A 15713-nucleotide genomic window follows, 5' to 3' on the forward strand; every position below is an offset into this window, starting at 1 on the left:
AGTCCGAGAAACAGGCTGAGGTCGGGGGCAGGCTGATGGCAAAACAAGTCCGTATGGCAGGCCGAGGTCGGAGGCAGGCTGATGGCAGAGGGTAGTCCAGTAAACAAGCCGAGGTCAATTACCAGGAGATCAAACAGAGAGCAGGTAAGGGGAACTGTAGCAGAGAACAAAGGCACAGGGAACAAGGCAGGAATCTCAGGAACAAGCAGGAATCTTAGGAACAAAAGCAGGAATCTCAGGAACAAAAGCAGGAATCTCAGGAACAAAAGCAGGAATCAGGCGTCACAGGAACAAGGAGTATGCAGGATCTAGCTTGGGAGCTTCAATGATCAAGCACCAGAGTAACATTAGTAACAGGCTTATAAAGGCCCTTAATTATCAAATTACCAACACCTGGTAGAGCAAGAAGGAGGAGGAGGAGGTGAGCAAACATAAAAGGTAGAACGTCTTTAATCATACTAGTAGAATCAGAATCCAAAGGTCTCCAGTGGCTCAATGAAATAATGCAGGAGCGTGTAAAGTTCAGAGTTTGATCCCAGGTAGCTCCTGACATAAGGTCTGTTGGGCTTAAAGAAGTCATTTGCACTTGGATAGGAAACTGGCTACAGGATCGGGTGGTTGTTAATGGGACATTCTCTACTTGGAGTAAGGTTCTTAGTGGGGTCCCCCAGGGCTCAGTATTGGGTCCACTTTTATTTAACTTGTTCATTAATGACTTAGGGGAGGGTGTTGTAAGTAATGTATCAGTGTTTGCAGATGACACAAAATTATCCAGCCCAATTAATTCCATCCAGGATGTGGCACTTGCAACATGATCTTGACAAACTGGCAATCTGGGCAGCTAAGTGGCAAATGAGATTCAATGTTGATAAATGTAAAGTCATGCACCTGGGATGTAAAAATATCCACTTATACCCTTAATGGGACTGCACTAGGCAAATCCATTATGGAAAAGGACTTTGGAGTCCTTGTAGATGATAAACTTGGCTGTAGCAAGCAATGCCAGTCAGCAGCATCAAGGGCAAATAAGGTCTTGAGCTGTATTAAAAGGAGCATAGAGTCAAGGGAGGAGGGGGTCATTCTTCCACTTTATAGAGCACTTGTAAGGCCCCATCTAGAATATGCCGTACAGTTTTGGTCTCCATCACTCAAACAGGACATTATTGTATTAGAGAGGGTACAGAGAAGGGCAACTAAGCTGGTAAAAGGTATTGAAAATCTTAGCTATGAGGAAAGACTGGCCAAATTGGGGATGTTCACACTGGAGAAGAGGCGCTTAAGGGGTGATATGATGACTATGTATAAATATATAAGGGGATCAAATAATAATCTCTCTAATGCTTTATTTACCAGTAGGTCTTTCCAGCTGACACGAGGTCACCCATTCCGATTAGAAGAAAAGAGGTTCCGCCTAAATATTCGGAAGGGGTTTTTTACAGTGAGAGCTGTGAAGATGGGGAATTTTCTATATTATGGGTGATAGGCTGAAAAAGATCGAAACATTTTTTGGGGCTCCCCTCCTTCCCCCCTACATTTCCTAACTCATGGCACCTTAACTATACAGTGGGCACATGTGTAGGGCAAAAAAATGATGATGATGATGTTTTGAAGGTTTCCCAGGCATTTGTAGTGATTCTACGTATTCCTCCATTGAAATTTGAATTTGGCGCCGTATACAAATTAACCATCGCTAGCGTAACTTCGCATCGCTTAGCGAATCAACGCTAGCGCAACTTCGCAACTTTACGCTACCCCTGTGCGCAACTTCGGATTTTAGTGAATTTGCGGAGCGCTGGCGAAACTACGACTGGCGAAGTGTGGCGAAGTTGCGCAACTACGAATCTTAGTGAATTTGCCCTATAGACTCCATTATAATCAAATCATTCAATTTTTTAAAAATAATTTAGTTTTTCTCTGAAATAATAAAACAGTAGCTTGTACTTGAACCCAACTAATATATAATTAATCCTTATTGGAGTCAAAACAATCCTATTGGGTTTCATTAATGTTTAAATAATTTCTAGTTGACTTAAAGGTATGAAGATTCAAATTATGAAAATACCCCTTGTCTGAAAAGCCCCAGGTCCCAAGCTTTCTGGATAACAGGTCCCATACCTTTATTTTATGTTCCAGTTCCATTTGGCTCATAGATATTTACATATGTCCATTGTATTGTGCGTCACCTTGCTAGAGACACAATTGAAGCTTATGCAAAACAAAAACCACAAGATGAATCAACAATACCATCATAAAAGCTAAGGTAAAATAAATTTACATCCATATGCTAATATTTTTAAATCAAATCCAGATAGAAACAAACGGGTTTTGGATCATGAGGACACTCTAGGGGGCACATTTACTAAGGGTCGAATATCGAGGGTTAATTAACCCTTCTAATTAAATCCTTCGAATCAAACGATTCGAAGGATTTTAATCCATCGATCAAAGGATTTTCCTTCAATCAAAAAAAGCATAGAATGCTTATGGGGAAGGTCCCCATAGGCTAGCATTGATGCTCGGTAGGTTTAAAGTGCCGAAGTAGGTAGTCAAAGTTTTTTTTAAAGAGACAGTATTTCGACTATCGAATGGTCGAATAGTCGAACGATTTTTAGTTCGATTCAAAGTCGAAGTCGTAGTCGAAGGTCGAAGTAGCCTATTCGATGGTTGAAGTACCCAAAAAAAAACTTCGAAATTCAAAGTTTTTTTACTTCAAATCCTTCACTCAAGCTAAGTAAATGTGCCCCCTGATATTAGCTCCAATGTCCATCATCATCTTCACAGATATTGCTGAGGTCAGACTCCAAAGCATTAAAAGATGTTTTCTTTATATTCACCCTCTAATTCTAGTATAGGATCCGTTATCTGGAAACCTGTTTTACAAAATTCAGTGCAAATAGGTGGAACTGGAACAATGGACCAAACATGTTCCTATTTTGGCCATTGGCAGACCCTATGGGCGTATGAAATAAAATGTGTAAAGTTTGTTACCAGAACCCCAGCCAACCACATTCTTTTTGCCCTGTGCGTCTTTCAGTATAAAATTTACTGAAAAGCAGCTAAATGTTCTTATACAAACAGATGTAAAGTGAAACAAGAAAATGGGAACAAAACAGCATTATTGCAAATATATTTTTTACGCATTTCATTTTAAATAGGATACTCTGTTCCCAGCTGAGAGACAAAATGCGCTCTGCTGGAAATCGTCAGCTTCCAGTAAAACTTCCAGCACCAGAGGGGTCGAGCCCAATGCTTGGCAGAGCAATATTTGGTTCATCCTCGAATTTGCATGGCAAACTATTTCTTTTTTCTTTTTTTTTTTTGCACAAATATTACTTCTTGCTGATCTCGATCATTGTGTTGCACTGCAGGGGACAGCTGCTCACACCAAATTCATGCGTTTTAGCCCTGCGGTCTTCTGCTGTTCCAGGGCGTTCTAAATTCTGTGCAACGATAATGTCTCGGAACAATATGTGGTAAAGCTTTGGAATTTAGTTTATTGGAGTTGTTAACATATGTAAATGGTATTGGAGCTGATGGAGCAATTTATCTTTTTTTCAATGCATCATAAACTTTGTTTCTTCTCCATTCTATTCGGGACATTTCCCTTAGCAATGATGCAGTCTGTTCCTTCTCTTGCTTCTTTAGAATTATTTTATTTGGACAGAACCATTTGATTGAAAAGATTTCAGACTTTGTCTATATCCAATACAGGTATGGGACCTGTTATCCAGAATGCTTGGGACCTGGGGTTTTCTGGATAACGGATCTTTCTATAATTTGGATCTCCATACCTTAAGTCTACTAAAATATAATGTAAACATTAAACAAAGCCAATTGGATTGTTTTGCCTCCGATGCTGATTAATTATATCTTAGGATCAAGTACAAGGTACTGTTTTATTATTACAGATAAAAAGGAAATGATTTTTAAAATTTTTAATTATTTCATTATAATGGAGTCTATGGGAGATGGCCTTCCTGTAATTCAGAGCTTTCTTAATAAAGGGTTTTCGGATAACAGATCCCACCTGTACTATACAGACATGAAAACAGGAAGGGTTCACCCCTACTGTTTTGCTTTACACAATAAAAGGCTAATAGTTGGCTGAATGAAAAAAATATATATATTTATCAGTAATGAAAAGAATGGAAACAAAGAAACACAATGCAATAGTACAGTAAAGGGCAACATTTCTTCCAGAAAATAGTATTGTATTTTGAAGACATAAACCTTGCTCCAGATCCAGTCACCCATGGCAAATCAGATTTCAAATGGCAGAACAGTCAGTGCACTTTCCGATTGTTGAGATCAGTGTGTGGTCAGATGGATATAGAAAACTGGCCTATTGTGGATGGCTGAATGCAAGAAATATGCAGCTGGAGGTCTAGAAGACTAATGGGGACATTCAAGGCATATTATTTGAATAATATTGTTTTAACACATCCTTGAGCAGCTCAAGAACATATACTGTGTGTGCAATTGCTTAGCTTTTTTAACAATGTGATGCACCATTCATTGAATTAAATTGAGCTGCTAGCATATTTTGACGATATATTTGTATTTTGACATATTGACTCTATATACGTCTGTTACATAAAGTCTTCCCAAACCCGAGGTAGCAACTGGATTCTGATCTAAGTCTGCTCTTCTGCCTGTGATAGCCACCTTTGTCTTTGGGTTTGGAGCTATTTGGGAAGGAGCTGGTAAGGACTGAGCTAAGCATATTCAGACAGGCCAGAACCAGATAAACAACCTACAGCATACACTGAATCACGAGGCAAACTCCAAACAGGAACAAACTGAGGTCAAAACCACAAGATTAATACTGGGGCATAAACAGGGCAGTTAGGAGTCAAGAGTCAGGTGTCAGAGCATCCAGGAATAAGCAGACTTACTGTAATTTACAACAAGCACTGAATGAGTTCAGAGATATGTAGAAAAGCTTATGTGAACCAAAAACTGTAGTGGCCAGACTAATAGCAGCTGAGCAGACTTTACCAAGCTGAAAAGTAACACTTTTAGAGAAGAGGTATTGCAGACTGCACTTTAAACTATAGATCCCTGGTTCAAATCGAGGTGGGATATCACATTTTCATTGTAGCTGAAATTGCCATCATGGTACTGTGATATCAGCTCCAGTATATACATGGTCATGTCATCTGCCCACCAATTTTCTAAACCTCACTGTATGAGACTTAAGAAGCATAACTTCTGCTCACATTATGGTGATAGGATACTGCATGTAAGACCTGCCAGGGTGTAAACCTTTGTTTTCTTTAGGTCAAGAATGGCCAACTTGTCGCCTTCTACCATTTTTTAAACAATTAAACTAGCAAGGGTTCTAGAAGTGGAAGTTCCAAATCAGTTAGAGTGATGTTTATTGTCCTGTTTAAAGACTTAAAGTGGAGGAGAAAAAAGTATATTTATTTGTGCTTTTGTGCATGGATTTTAGGTATTTTGTTTCTTGTTTTATATTTGTATTGATTTGTCACTGGCTTAAGGCTCTTACATACTTGCTATGGCCTCGAGCTTCATGCATTTGGAGAAATGCTATTTTCTTTATGTCTATCAACTATCAAATCTGCCAATACTGCTGCTTGGATGAAGGAGATTAGGAACTCATTGTATTACAGGCAATCTATTCCAAATCTGCCATTCTGATTAACTGCCTGTTAGCAACGCCATCAATATGCATGCTTGGCACGTGTCTTGTGCACAAATGCTTCTCCCTTGCTGAAGAATGGATATCAAGAAATCCTAATAAATCCTATACTTCCACATGCCTTCATATAAAGGACAAATCTGCTAAAAGAATGCCAATAGTTTGCAACTTGTACTTGTTTTTACTACATCAGTGGTTTAAACATTGGGTCCTGTACGTTAGTAAGGGCCTGGGACAAATGTTTTATAGAAATTGGGCAAAGGAATTAAAAATAAAATTGAGTGTTGCCTAATTTTAATTATTTTTACTCTGGCTTGCTCTCTCTCTTTGCCTCTTCAGATCTGATGGCTTTTTAGCACTGGAGAGTAAAGAGTGTCCACCAGAATCCATATGAGAGTCTCTAGTAGGGTTAAGTCTAAAGCAACTGGACTTTTTGAGTTTACCTAAAAACTCCAATTTTACCACTGGTCCAAGCAGTCAGTTATGCACCAGGAACTGAAGAAGCCACTCGGAAGAAAACTTTAGACTTAACTCTACTAGATACTATGTATCATCATGACCTGGATGGATGAGAATCTCTGTAGTGCTCTCAGAGTCCTATTCTAATTGGAAGGAAGCTACATTTTATTCAAATTAATATAAACCCTTTTGGGATGGGATTCCATAAAGTTTACTTTCCTTCCAGCTTTCCTAAGAAAACTTTTGAAATGTTATAACTGACCAGATCCTTTTTTTGCCAGAAAACATTGATGTGCCCCATTACTAAATATTAATTAGGGAAGCACTGAATACCGATTTTAAGGGTTCAGTGGCAAGAATCTTTCAGAAAGCATTCAGGCGAATACCAAACCAAATTTGAACTAGGACACACAAAGGGAAAAAGAAGTCCTAGACCAAAAGTCACATCTTAAAGTTTAGGTTTGATACAGCCAGGCTCTTGAATTCAGCCGAATTAGAATCCTGCTGAAAAAGCCTTGGATTTGGTCAAATTCTAAATCTAATCCAGGATTTCATACATCCCTAAATATTACTGCTCTAAAGCTTTATAAATTGGATCTTACTGTCAATATTGGTGCATTAGATATTACAGCAGTTTGTTCATCTCCACTTAAGGGTAGGACTCTTAAGGGCGATCCGACAAAACGCATGCGTGCAGCATCTGCATCTGACAGTCGTGTGCATCGGATCAGCGCTGCAACACCATGCGACAATTTTATCTCTTACCTTATTTTTTCGCATGCGTTTTGTCGCAGCGTGTCAGATCGCGACAAAATCGTTTTCCTACCCTAAAACTGCAGAAAGAACATTGTCAACACACCATTACCCCTTTTAATTAATCTATTATTCATAAAAGTTTATAGAATTCTAATCCATGTTATTTTTGGTCACATATTTGGCTTTTTTGCATCAGCAACTCTCTAGGATTTAAATGTATAAGACAAATTGATTTTGTGTTGGGCACACAATGACAATGCCATTGCTTCTCAAACTAAACAAGATTAGCTTTTGACCTGAAAGGGTGGACTTGACAAAAAAGCTAGAAGACACAGAGGATCCTACCACTACTGGGTTGATTAATGACCTGACACACATGGACTTCATATGCAATGGGATAGCATGACAGTCTGTCAAAGCCGTCCCCTGAGGGCCCTCACATAGATCCACTAATCAGGACCTTGCTCAAACAAGCAAAATACAACTCCCTATGCACACTTCCAGATAACTGGACCTGTGTGACTGACAAGGAATTAACCTTTCACCCTCTAACAACAATAGGCTCCATGTGAATGGGATTGGGATACTGGACATCTAATTGGAAAATGAAGTTCAACATGCCTGGATAGGTATTTGAGAATAAAAACATGTGTTCATGTTATACAATAAATTCAGTTTTGCTGGGCCTTTGGGTTCTTCACAACTCAAGTCAGAGTCAATCAGTATCTGCTGGAGCACTATACACAAAAATTAAAGGGCCATGTTTTCCTTTTTATAGATCACTAGTAAATTAAATTATACATAGAACAGCAATAGCAGAAGCTGTCTAGTGATGAAAATCAATTAGTTATGTATTTGCGAATTTAGTATAGTATATCTGAGCACCAAACATTATGGGTGGTAGACTGCAACCATTGCATCCCCTTTGATCCCTTCTGTTTCTCTATTTTTGAATATCTAATATCTACAGTATGTTCCATTGTCCCAAGTCATATAAAAAGATTATAAATGGAGCCCTGACATTTAGGAAGGAATAGGCTGAAAATACTGGATCAATAACCCTACCTGTACTTTAACACCCAACGTTGACCTGCGGTGTGGAGCCCTTTCTCTGCCTGGAAGCCAACCTGACCCCACCAATAATATCACAGAAAAACCAGCTAGATGCAAAACGTGTCATAACTCATAAGAAGAGGGTTTGGATTTCAGCAAAACTGGCATATTGGAAGTCTTCAAATGTATCTGGGCAGGGCATAGGAAAATCAGGGGCATGGTTGTCATGATTTGTGAATTTGGTACACATAGCGCAGCATTTATTTTGGCAGGTTAGATGGTAGGTACATTTGTGCCAAACACACCATTCAGAGCAGTTAATTCTGAATGGTCTTATAACATTTATATACAGGTACCACTTCTATTTAGCAGCAGATCCCAAAATAGCAGGGCGTACAGTATTAAATATTTATATCTAAAAATAAAACTCATAAAGTGTAAAGGCCTCAGTCTCATACACACAGTTCCATGCTACAAGTAGATACTGTAGAAAGTGGCCGCTGCTCACTCTCATGTCTTAGCGGGTCATTTATCAACATTCAAATTTTTGCCAGGATTCGATTTTTCTTGCATAAAAATGCACAATTCATTTGTGCAATTCAAGCCATTTTTTTAATTCAAGATTTTCACGTTTTTCTGAACTTGTAAACTCACAAATTTAATTTTTTTCCACGATTGTAGTCATTCGAGTTTTTTATATTCAGATTTTTTAATAATTAATAAACATTTGATTTTTTTTAACATTCAAATTTATTAGAAGTAGAAAATCGCTCTAAAACCTCACAAAGTAATTTTTTGATAAATAAGTTCATTAGTCTTATGGTCTGCCCATGACAAAAAGAAACTACTTGCAGCTAAATACTGTAGGTTCCATCTTTTTCTACCCCATGAGAAAAAACTGTGACTGTTGTATTGTCCCTGTGTGTAGAGTATCTTGTGGAAGTCCTGGCAAATGTAACATATATATAAAAACTTGTAGTATCTGTAAGGTGAATGAGCAAATCCTTGTGACAAAAGCAATAGTAAAATTCTGGTTCTACCTGAAGTATTTTGCGATGTAGTTACTTCTTATGTCCAAGCTTGAGAGTTGGAGTATTTCAGAGAGTGGCTCAAACTCATAAATTCATTTTCGTAAAACTAAAATTGAAAAAAAATATATATATATTATTAAACCAACAGTAGTTTATACAGTGCCACTATATGACACTCAACATAATTGATAGACATACTTTTACACATACAGTATCTTTTGGACTAGGAGAGAATATATTAGAAACTAAATCCTGTATCATTTGCTATTACTTATAAGTTCGAACACCACTTTCAAGGACATTCATGGGTTTTTGTTAAAACTAAACTGCATAGAATTTTATTACAGAACTGAACTGTCAGGCACTTGTTGATATGATGTATACAAATTATTGTCCTTGAGTCAGTATAATAAAATAAAGCAACAGTATTGACTGTTGACTAGTGATGGGTGAATAAATTCACCAGACACAAATTCGCTGCGAATTTCCCCGTTTTAGCCGCTAGCAAATTTATTAGTGAAACTGCGACGACAATTCGTCTGCGAAAAATCCACCGCGTCAAAATTGCACATCAAAATTATTCGGACACCCATTGACTTTAATGCATTTGAACCAAATAGTCGTGTGTATAAAAATTGTTGCTCGCATCAAAATTGAAAAATATTTTGACGCCCATTGTTTTGTGAATTTTTTGCCCATTACTACTGCTCCAGTGTCCTGTACTGATTATGCCATTGTCAGCTGCCTCTTCTACCTATAAGTAATGTTACATCTGTTCTAATCTGCCTCTGTGCTGGTCCACTATTTAAGTCAATTTATTGGTTTCCAAGATCATCTACATGATCTACATCCACAATCATCTTGATCTTACATGTATGTACTGTGCAATGCAGATATGATGCATCTCTTTACCTGGAGAACATACTGTAGTCTATACTCTGAGTCAAAGTGTAAAAAACATCTTCATCCCCAATGCAGAGTTCTTCATCACTCCTTCTACCACAAGACATCCAAAAAGTTACATCATTAGCTAAACACAAGCCAAGTTGCACTGAGCCATTAAAGGCATTGAGCTAATGGGTCATGGTTCTATTACATTGTCTTATATGCCTCTGCATACAGTGAACTTGTTGTATGCTATAGAATGGCCAATTCTAAGCACCTTTTTGAATTATTTGCCTTCTTCTGACTTTTTCCAGGTTTCAAATGGGGGTCTGACCTCATCTAAAAACCACATGCTTTATAAGGCTACAAATGTATTGTTATTACCAGTATTGAACCTGTTATCCAGAATGCTCGGGACTGGTGCTTTCCGGATAATTGATCTTTCTGTAATTTGGATCTTCATACTTTAAGTCTACTAGAAAATCATGGGAACATTAAGGGGCCAATTCATTAACTTTGAGTGAAGGAACAGAAGAAAAAATACTTTGAATTTCGAAGTGTTTTTTTGGCTACTTTGACCATCGAATGGGCTACTTCGACCTTCGACTACGACTTCGAATCGAATAAAAATCATTAGACTATTCAACCATTTGATAGTCAAAGTACTGTCTCTTTAAGAAAAAACTTCGACCCCCTAGTTCGCCACCTAAAAGCTACTGAACCCAATGTTACCCTATGGGGAAGGTCCCCATAGGCTTGGCTAAGTTTTTTTGGTCGAAGGATAATCGTTCAATTCGAAGGATTTAATCGTTCAAACGATTATTCCTTTGATCGTTCGATCGAAGTATTTGCGCAAAATATCGAACATCGAAGTCGAAGGATTTTCATTCCCAGTCGAATATCGAGGGTTAATTAACCCTCGATATTCGACCCTTGATGAATTTGCCCCTAAATAAACACAAAGTTATGCAAATTATGAACTACATATAATGGTTATGAAATACAGGAAGGTTTGGGAATACAGTCTACTGGGAACCAACAAACTCACAGAAGGTCTGCCCTTTGGGGTGTCATATCATACATCAATTTAGTATTGAAACAGATTTAAAGAAATTGCCTATATCTAGAATACTTGTGACCTGGGGTTTTCCAGCTATATTTCATACTTTAAGGGGGTTATTTATCAAAGTCCGAGTTTATTTCAATATCTTCTGCTACAAACTCCAATCAAATCTACTTGGGTTTTATGCGCTTATACATTTTACCTAAATATATATATGCAACCTCGAGAGGTCAGAGATGCCGGATATTCAGATTCTGACTTTTCCATCATCAGGGTTTAATAAAATTCCGAAAAATTCTTCATTTTTTAAAAGTCTCATTTTATAAAAAAAAAAACCATAAATTTTTCATGATTTTTGCATTCGGAGTTTAGTAAATAACCCCCTTAGTCTACTAGAAAATCATGTAAACATACTGTAAAATAAACACAATAGGCTGGTTTTGCTTCAAATAAGGATTAATTATATCTTAGTTTGGATCAAGGTACTGCTTTATTGTTACATTTTTAAAAATTTTGATTATTTGGATAAAATAGAGTCACTCTATGGGAGACAGCCTTTCTATAATTCGGAGCTTTCTGGATAATGGGTTTTCGGATAACAGATCCCATACCTGTACTACTTTTTACTACTCATCTTTCTATTCAGGCCTGTCCTATTCATATTCCAGTCTCTTATTCAAATAAGTGCATGGTTGCTATTGTAATTTGTACCGTAGCAACCAGCTGAAATTTCAAACTGGAGAGTTGCTAAATAAAAAGCTAAATAACTAATTTGTGGTTTTTGAATTATTTAGCTTTTTGTTCAGCAGCTCTCCAGTTTGTAAATTTAGCAACTATCATTAATTAATGAATTACTTTAGCAACCAGGCAGTGTGTAAATAAGAGAAAGGGAAATGAATAGGAGGTGGCTTGGATAGAAATCTAAGTTATAAAAATGAACAATAACAATATAATTGTAGCTTCACAGAGCAATAGTTTATGGGCTGCAGGGGTCAGTGACCCTCATTTGAAAGCTGGAAAGAATCAGAAAAAGAAAGCAAATTGCTCAAAACTATAAAAGATAAAAAATGAAGACCAACTTAAAGGTTGTACTTTATTCACTATATACTGAGATCAGCTACGTGTAGTGATGGGCGAATAAATTTGCCAGGCATGGATTCTCAACATATTTCAGCATTTTGCGAGTTGCGAATGTTCTCGCAAAACTGCGTGGAAATTTCACCAGCAGAAAATGTGAAACAAACAAAAACGGTAGCGTTTCAAAATTGGCGTGCGCATAAAAATTGCCTCGCGTCAAAATTATTCGGACGCCCATTGACTTTAATGCATTTGGACAAAATATAAAAACTGTCGCTCGCGTCAAAAATTGCATTGCGTCAAAATTATTTTTACGCCCATTGACGTCAATGTGTTTCGCCATTCGCCCATCCCTAGCTACGTGTATCATGTAACTAAAATTTAGACTCAAGGCAATTTGTGCCTGTGAGAACACAAACGTTCTGAATGATAAACACTATTTTATCCAAAATGTGGCCAGAAAACGCACTGAACACACATTTCTGAGATTTAAGCTAATGTAAATTTCATGAATAATGTAGTAATGCAGTGTTAGGCAATTATACTAGTATATCTGCCGTCAGATTTTATAGAGATCTGTAGGGAAAGCGACTATATTTATGAAACGGAGCAATTCGGATGCTCACAGTGAAGATGCCATGAATTGGAGGGGCCGCCCGGGCAAGCTATTAAGGCTGAACATGTAAAAGTGGTTTCCTATTATTTGCAGTTTGTTGGCCTTTGTTACATTATGTGTATATCAATTGCATTTCTTTGAATTGAAGTACATTTTAGTTGGAACGATACAGACATGAAATAACCCAGATTATGATATCTGCATTGCATTCATTCTTAGCCATGTGAAAGCAGCAGCCAACGACAAAGGGCGAAGAGAAACGACTAAAAAAGGTTTCTAATTACAGGCGATATCAGTTCCTAACGTATTAAGCAAGGAACAGAAACTAGCACTTGAATCTACTTGTCTCCAAAGAAACTTCAAAATTCACTTGTATGATAAGAAATAAGAGAATTTACAGAAATTCTCATTACTGGGAAAAACAAATGCACATGTTCTTACTTTGGCAGCTGTTCTGCTTACTTGGACAGAATATTAAGTACAGTGATGGGACCTGTTATCCAGAATGTTTGGGACCGGGGACTTTCCGGATAACGGATCTTTCCATTATTTGGATCGCGATACCTTAAGTCTACTAGAAAATCATGTAAACATTAAATAAACCCAATAGGCTGGTTTTGCTTCCAATACGGATTTATTTTATCTCAGTTGGGATCAGGTACAACGTACTGTTTTATTACTACAAGGAAAAAGGAAATAGTTAAAAAATATTTGCATTATTTGATTATAATGGGGTCTATTGGAGACCACCTTTCCATAATTCGGAGCTTGCTGGAAAATGGGTTTCCGGATAACAGATCCTATACCTGTGTTATGTATTAATTATATGATTAACAATGTAAACTGTACTCCAGTACTAAGCTGTTGTTTCAATAGTGAACATTTAGAGAAATGTTTTGGTAAATAATTTTATGGCAAGAAACAAGACTTGAAAAAAAATAATTTAATAGTTATTTAATAAATTGAAATTTAATAATTTAAAAAAAATAACTGTACTACATTGCTACACTTACTCCAAACTGTCATTTAGTCTTAAAGTGTCCTTTTTAGTGCTCTTACACACGGGCAGTTTTACCTGAGCTCCCCTGTGTTGCGCTTTCTTTCTTGTTCAGCCGCAGGGGAGCGCAGGAGTAGATTATTGTAAAGGGGGCTGAACTCACACAGACGCATGTAAGCGCTGAACGCAGGTGAAATGCAACATGCTGGGTCCCACCAGAGTTTGGCGCTTACATGCGTATTGTGACATGTAGTGATGGGCAAATCTCTCCAGTTTGCTTCCCAGAAAAATTTGCGAATTTCCCGCAAAATTTGTGAAACAGCGAAAAATTCACGAAAAATTTTGCAAACGGAAAGTTAGTGAAATTCAGCCGTTTCCACCAAAAATTTGTGCAATTCGGACGTTTTCACGAAACAGTCGTGAAATTCGGACGTTTTCACTCAAAATCAGGCAATTCGAACGTTTTCACGAAAAAATCTAACATTTCGAACCTTTTCGCGAAAAAAATAGCGAAAATCAGAAATTGCCGCTGGGGAATTTTCACCGGCGAATTTTCACGAGAGATTCGTGAATTTATTTCGCCGGCTGCGAAACGCAGGAATTGGCGGCAAATTCGTGCCTGACGAATTTATTCGCCCATCACTAGTGACATGCTTTGGAACAACTCTGGGAGCAGTGCAACCACATTTCCTTATTTATTTAGGTATTAGCCAGAAAGTACATTCTGTGTTGCTTGCAGGCTGTTTAAACATTTGTTGACAAGATTCAACATTGTTGGCAAAGAAAGGGTTAATTCAGATGCATAGGAAATCAATTTGCTGAATGTTTCATTAGAAGAGCTGTGCATCTAAATGTTTATGAAAACAAGTCAACCACTCCCTTGATTGACGCTCCGAATACGCTCCGAATACTCAATTTTATTGAATTTTTGCTGTGAGAACTCAACTTTTTCAGATTATCGGACGAAAACACTGACTTTATCGGATTATCCAGCGCAGATCACGATGTCAAGAAACAACTTCAGGGACATCTGCCCTTGACTTCTACATGACCTCGACAGGTTTAAAATGGAGCATTTTCAGATTTTTAGCAGCTTTGGGGTATAAAAAATCTCTAAAAATTCTAGTTTTTATTTTTCCATGAAAACTCAAGTTTTCCCCCTAAAAACCTTGAATAGAAAAAAAAATCAAGGTTTAATAAATAGGCCCCTAAATGTGTAATATCTGGAACTGGCAACCCTAGCTTTTCCCAATGACACTTGAGGACCTATTTACTAACTTGTAGATTTTTTTTTTCTCTAAAAATTCTCATTTTTTTATTCATCTAAAACTCATAAAATCTGAGATTTATTAAGTGTAAAAACCACAAAAAACTCTAATACAAAACGTCCACAAGTAAAATCAGTCAAGGTCCCATAGAAGTCAATGGGAGCTGTGTCAATGCTATTGGACCTTTTTTTAGTTCATTATTTCTTTTTCTTTAATTCCAACATATTAAGGGACACATGTATTGTTAATATGAATCAATTTTGTTAAAACAGCGCCACCTGCTGGTTTGTTTCCAACCATTCTGACCAGCAAGTAGTCAAGGAAGGTGTCAAGAGAAAGAACAAGCCTGCTCTATGTTCTTCTGCTTAGGAAAGCAAAATACAAATATTTCTCAAATCTTTCCTAAACAGAAGAACATCAGAGCAGCCTCTTTCTTTCTCTTCCTTGACTACTTGGTGGTCAGAATGGTTGGCAACTGACCAGCAGGTGGCGCTATTGTAACAAAATTGATTCATATTAACAGTACATGTGTCCCTTAATATGCTGGAATTAAAGAAAAAGAAATAATGAATGTACATTGCAAAAGTGCTTAGAATAACACCCTCCTCAATTTTATATTCCCTTATTTTAAAGGTTTACTTAACCCTTAAAGAAAGTTATGTGATACACAACTGAGGGGAAAGTAAAGGGAGCGCAACAGCAGTTGTGAATGTAACCTCATTACTCCAAGCCAATAGCCATGCCAATTTAGCCCTTCTAATGATGCTATTTTCAGGTCTACACATCAGGGCAGGTACAAATGAGTTAAACATATCTTAAATCCCCATCTTGCATGGCTAATTAGCA

General features: G+C 37.4%; 1 protein-coding gene across 9 annotated transcripts in view; it reads right to left on the reverse strand.

The window, feature by feature from the left end:
- Positions 1-15713, reverse strand: part of LOC108717166 (myelin transcription factor 1-like protein) — a 310654-nt gene that overhangs the window by 189537 nt on the left and 105404 nt on the right. For 8 of the 9 annotated variants that reach the window (XM_041563530.1, XM_041563531.1, XM_041563525.1 and 5 more), the window contains exon 3: positions 8971-9067. The exons of the other annotated variant lie outside the window; for it this stretch is intronic. The gene's annotated coding sequence lies outside the window, so the exon portion shown is untranslated. The remainder of the gene's footprint in view (positions 1-8970; positions 9068-15713) is intronic. 9 annotated transcript variants of the gene reach the window in all.

This window comes from Xenopus laevis, chromosome 5L, assembly GCF_017654675.1.
Source record: "Xenopus laevis strain J_2021 chromosome 5L, Xenopus_laevis_v10.1, whole genome shotgun sequence".
NCBI lineage: Eukaryota > Metazoa > Chordata > Amphibia > Anura > Pipidae > Xenopus > Xenopus laevis.